Source organism: Talpa europaea, assembly GCF_964194135.1.
Source record: "Talpa europaea genome assembly, chromosome: 15".
Taxonomy (NCBI): Eukaryota; Metazoa; Chordata; class Mammalia; order Eulipotyphla; family Talpidae; genus Talpa; species Talpa europaea.
Genome location: NC_140083.1, coordinates 4,671,340 through 4,677,448, shown reverse-complemented (window position 1 = coordinate 4,677,448; position 6,109 = coordinate 4,671,340).

The following is a 6,109-nucleotide window of genomic DNA, read 5'->3' as shown; positions in this document are numbered from 1 at the left end:
GCACTCCAGGGGGTACAAGGAACCCTTCGCTGGCTCAGGCTGGTTATATAATGAGTGTTTATGATGATTGGATTTTAATTGTTTGCCGGGTGGTGTGTGTGTGGGACGTGGGGGGCAAGAGGCCTCGGCAGGGGGTGGGCAGGCCTCTTGGGGGAGCTGATGATGCCAGAGGTGGGGGTGATGATGGGCTGAGGCCCGGTGGACTGCTCCGCTGTGTCTTTCTCCCCCTTCAGGGACCTGGGGGCTCCAGGGCCAGGGATGAGATTGGTGTGTGGGGGGACCCCTGAGCTCTGTGCTGACCCCGGGAGTCTGTGTTCTGGGGGCAGGTGTGTGTGTGTGCGTGTGTTTGTGTGCACGCGCGTGCGCGCCTGTGGGAGACGAGGGAGGAAGCTGCTTGCGTCTGTGCTGTGTGTGATGGGGTCTGACAAGCTGTGTGAGGATGTCCTGGGGGCTGGAGCGCTCAGGGGGCCCCAGCAGACAGCAGCGGTCCTCCCCACTCAAGGTCTGGGGCTTGCCCAGCGCATCCGGCGCAGCCTGGGGTTAGGGTGCTGTGCACACCTGGGTGTGGGGCCTGGCCCGTGGGAAGGGGTCTGGCCCTGGAGTCTGGGCTGCTCCTCGCGCCCTCCTTCCTCAGGCCAGGCCACACTGCCTGGCCACCCCTGGATCAGGGTCTCCCCTCAAGCCCAAGCACTGCGAAGCTCCTGTCCACCCTTCAGTACAAACTTTCAGCTCAGGCTCCAGGTCCCGGGCTGGGGGGGAGCCCAGACTGCTCCTGACCCCTTGCTGCCTCCACATCCAGCCTGAGCCAGAGTGAGGAGGTGCCGGTGGGCGACAGGGCGGGACTCACAGAGCGTGGACAGTTCTGCAGTTGGGCTGCAGTTGGGGGAGGAAGAGGAACAGAGGAGATCATCTCCTGTAGGTGTGAACCACGGGGGCTCACGAACCCCCACCGTCCTCATCGCCCCTGCACCCTCCACCCCTAGTGCCTGGGCGCCACGCCACGTCCTCGAGTGCCCTCCCTGGCTACTAGGGCAGCCCCTGGCACCATGATGGGCAGCTTAGGGTGGGGCTACAGACCCAGTTCCTTTGACCAGGGTCCACTGCCCCCTTCCCCACATCCCCCTTCCACGCACTTCTGAGAGGGCATCTTCCAGGCCCACCAGGGGGCACTAAGGGCAGTTCCCTCATCCCTGCCTGCTGACTCCCCTTGACCTTGGGTGGGGAGATGGGGGCAGAGGCTGCTGCCAGAACTGCTCCTCTCCCACCCTCCGTCACTGGCTCCAGACAGCCGGCCCGGAGCCCAGCTGGAGCAGTTTCCTCCCTGTGGTCCTGGACCCAGATCCGTACCCTGAGCCTTTGTGGGGTCACCACTGAGCCCTTGTGGGGTCACCACTCTGACTCCCCTCCCCTCGTCCCCTTCATCGTGCCACTTCCACTGCCATCTCTTCACCCTCCCCCTGCTCCCCAAGTGGGGCTCCCCTGGGCCTCCGCAATTCCAGGAAGGTCTGTTTATATGTGCCCCTCTGTCCCTCACCTCAAGAGGTGGCCCTCCAACCCCCTGCAGCTTCTGAGCTTTTCCCAAGGTTGGGAAAGGCTTTGGGGGGGGGGGTCCTTGGTTTGTATCTGTCTCGCCCTGGACTGTCATGTTCTCTGAGTGCTCAGTCCTAGCTCAGGGGGCTCAAAAGCTGCATCTGGAAAGGGGGTGCTGGGCCGGGCCTGGGGACCCCAAGTGCTGCAGGGCGAGCAGGACCCTCCCTCCTATCACCCCCCCTCCTTTCCCCTCCTTTCCTTTCTGACCCCTTCCCTCCCTCCTGCTCTTTCCTGCGGAGGCTTCTCTTCCCACACGTTCCCAGGATCTGTTGTCACCTTGTGCCCTCGCTCTGGAGCCCCCAGGGCTGGGCTGAGGTTCAGAGACAGTCCAGGGGGCTCGGACCTGTGGTCCGTGTCAGGCCTGCGAGTTGGAAACGAGGGAGTGGGGGGCCTGCAGGCCAGGCCTGTGGGTCTGCGGTGCCCATATCTGACTGTGCTGGCCCTTGGGCCTCTGGTCCGATTGCCTGAAACACGTGGGTAGAGTCTGTCCCTCTCTTGACTGCTGGTCTGCGGAGGGAAGAAGACAAATCAGATTTCCATCTTCCTTTCTCTCTATTTATGAAGCACCTACTGTGTGCGCACCCCTCCCATGTGCATGGTGGACGCAGCAGTGGACGGAGGGAACAGACAGAGCCTGCCCTCTTGGAGGGGCCTGGGCCCCTGCCGTGCCGTGCCCTGTCTACCAGGCTGCTGTCTCCCCCACCATCTTGGAGGAGAGAATGGGGCTGTTGGGTATGTGGAGGGGTAGAGACCACGGGGTGCTTTGAAAGCCCAAGATGTTTGGACGCCCTTGAGCAAGTTCTGGGAGTTTCTGGGGCTTCTTCAGTAGGAAAGGAAGAGAGGAAGCAGAGGCCACAGGTGTTCTGGGGGAGTTCAGTCTAGATCCTTCATCTCAGAGGCCCTACCTCTGCCAGGCCCCCTTTTCTTGCAGTCAGGTAGGCGGTTGAGCTGAGGATGCATTTAGAGAAGAGTGCCAGGGTTCCCCCGGAACCCCCACTGACCCCAGCCTGATGAGCAGTGAGGGACACATCCACTCTCCGTTGGTCCAGGGACTTGGCTCTGTCCTGAGCTCTGGTCCAGACCTAAGAGACATGAGCAAGTTCCTGATTGTGAGCATGGCCCAGAGGGCAAGCGCCTTAGTGTCATGGCAGCATCGGCTTCCTGTAAAGTTGAGGTGGTGCTTTCCGCCATAGAGGACCCCTGGAGGCTTAGCAGGGCCTCTCCGGAGCCAGCCTCGGCCGCGGGAAGCGGCTCTTCTTCATTACGGTACTTTCCAAAGCTCCTTCCCCATCTGCTCTTCCTTGACGAGGTGCAGAGGAATTGTCTGCATTTCATACCCGAGGAAAGTGGCTTGGTGGGACAGGGCGATGCAGCGAGGGGGCAGCTGGGACTGGAACTCGTCCCAGGACTCCGGGTCCAGTGCTCTGTCGCTGAACTTGTCTCCCGCCTATCAGGAACCACGTTCACCCTGGTTTGTTGGCTGAAGTAAGACCCAAAGCCCTAATTACTGCAGAGCGAGTGAAAAATAATCATCTTAGTCGCCTGCTGGGAAATGTTCAAACACACTGATGGGGATTCACACACAGCCTCACTTGCTGGCACTCGTCACGCGACCGAAAGCAGGGGAGGGAGAGACAGATCAGATACCCGGACAGGTGCTGGGGCCAGGGTGCAGCTCCTGTCCACACCTGGGCCTGCACAGCCCTCTCACTAGTGACCTGGATGTGGGCCTCTTAGACCCAAATCCCAGCTCTTTGACTAGGTAGCTCTTGACCTTGGGCAAATTCCTCAGTTCTCTGTGCCTCAGTTTCCTCATAAAGTGAGGAGAGCAAAAGCATTTACCTCACCGGGCTGTGATGAGGTGCCTGACACCTAATTAGTGCTCAGGAAATAATGTTGGCTGAGACTTTGGTAGTCACGTGGGCGGGTTGTTGACCCATCACTGGATGCCGCAGGCTGGGAGGGCCGGCTGGGATTTTGGTGACAGCACAAGGTGGCCTAGCATGTGGGCAGGCTCAGCTGGCTGAACCAGCGTGTCTGTGTCAGGTCATGCACCTGGGGGGGGGGAGGGGCAAATGCCAGCGGTTCATCTTTAGGCTCGAGGAAACGTGTGCTGGCTGTGCTCCCCGAAGCAGATCTGAGGGCTCCAGGGCACCACAAGCCTTGTGGATGCTGCCTTCTGACTATGGCTCTGGGGCACCTGGGCTGCTTCGGGAGAGTAGGTGCAGGCAGGTGGCCTGCCTGCTTTGCTCTGGGTGCCTGGTGCGGGCCTGGGCCAGCCTTTGCAGACAAGGAGGTGAACGTGAACATGAATGTGGGGGGGGGTTCCCAAAGAGGCAGACACCTGGCAATTGTCACCCAAGGAATGGCCGGGGGATCAGGGATCAGAGGCCTGGGGTGGATGAGGCTGGGGCGTGCCGGCCTCCGTCACGTGTCTGCAGTCTGTCATCCGAAGCGGAAGCAGACGGAGGTTCCCGGGACTCTGGGGCGCCGGCTGAAGATTCCAGGAGACAGGTTTCCAACGGCCTCACAGAGACTTTCCCACAGGCTACCAGATGCAGGCTCTGTGTGTGTGTGTGTGTGCGTGTGTGTGTGATTCTGTGTGATTGTGTCTGTGTGAGTGGGCGGTGTGTGTTTGAGTGTGGTTGTGTGAGTGTGTGATTGTGAGCGTGTGTGATGATAGATTGGGGTTCCCTGGGTGAGACCTGTCTTCTAACACAACAGTCTAGAGCTAGCCCCTGTGTTTCTGGGGCTCCTGACCTCCAAGGTACTGAAATTCTCTGGTTGACAGCGTTGAATAGGATCGGAGGGCGTCCCTGGGCTCACGCTGCTGGCCCGTGGCTCACATGCTCCTGTTGTCATCCCAGTTCAGGCTCCCAGCGGCCCGGCTACACAGCATTGTCACCTTGATTTTCTGGACAGGGTGGCCGAGGTTCTGCCGGGCTGGTGTCTGCCACGGACGCCTGGTATCGGAGCGGGATCCAGTGCCCGTGCCTGGAACACACACTCTCTGGTCTGGGTGGTTCTGAGAGTCCTGGATCCTAGTGTTCCTGGGGTGGATCTGTGGCCTGTTCTTCTAGCAATGACATTAGCTGCTGTTTGTGGTTGTTGATGAAGGGATAGGCAGGTTGCCTGCCTCTGAGTGCCTGTGAGCACACACGCGCCTATGCACTCACATGCACACGCATGTGCACACTCACCTTGGCCTGGGCCTCAGGTCTTTCTCCACCAGGACTCTGAGCTCTGCAGACATAGAGTCTCTCTATACTGTACCCCAGGGCTCTGGGGTGCCAATGGATGATTCTGGTTTCCCCACAGAATTAGGAAGACTTGGAGGGTCTTCACCCACTCTGGGGGTCTGGGCTGGGCCAGCACTGTCGGCACCCTTGGTGACTCAGTTTGGGGGGAGGCCTAGCTCCAAAGGCACCTTTCCCTGGGATGGGGGGACCTGTCATAATTCACTGCCTGGGCTCAGGAGTGGGCAGGCCTTAACTGGGACCCATACCCTCTGGGTGACCTTGGGCACTGCTGGACCTCCCCGGCCCTTGTCTCCTTCCACATGAAGCAGGAACATGCATGGCCTGTGTGTCACGTGTCATGGGACTGTGAGGGGAATTGGCATATACAATGCACAGAAAGCCCTTTCCCTGTCACCTGGCATAGGGTCAGCCTCAGTCGGGGCGGCTCTGGTGTCGTGATGGTGGTGCTGGTGGTGCTGGTGGTGATAGCAGGGAAAGGGCTGGGGGAGCAGCTGCTGGGGAAGGCACAGCTGCCCCACACACGTTTGAGCAAGCCCTTTTATGTTTCCTTGAGAGACCTCTACCTGCATCGCACTGCTTCTGTGTGTGTGCCGGGCCCACTGAGGCAGGAAGGGGCCTGAATTTCACTGAGGGGAAACTAAGGCTCCAAAGGGCTAGTGGGGTCAGCAGAGTGGGTGTTCTCGATGTGGGGGGGCCCTGCTCCTGCTCACGGAGGTCACAGGGATCCAGATCCCTGCAAGAGGTGCTGGGGGGGAGGAGGCTCAGGTGGTGGAGGCAGCTCAGACTCTGGGACCAGATGGACCAGATGGGCCAAGTTTGAATCCACTGGTGCTGCCCCCTAATGAGGGGGGCTCAGCACCAGCCTACTCCCCAGCCATGGGCAACTGTTGATAGGAGCAGGGGTACAGCACAGGGCAGAGGGAATTGGGGATGGGGAGCAAGCCGGAGGGTAGAGGCTGGGTGGTCCCTGGGGCGTGGGGAGTGCAGCAGCCCTGGTCTCCAGGACCCGCTGTGCGCAGATTGGTGTGAGGGCAAAGGACCACGCAGCATGACAGCTTGGACAGGGACAAGTGCTAGGTAACGTGGAGGGGACGAGCTGAGGGGGTTCCGTGCTGGATTTTGGGGGTGCTAGGCGGGGTGGCACAGGGCAGTGCAGCTCAGGCTCTCCTGCCTCTACAGCGTATCTGCAGTCCACCCCTTCGCCCCCCGTCCGCCAGCATCCAGGCCAGACAGCACGTCTTCCCTGCCCCCTCCCGGCC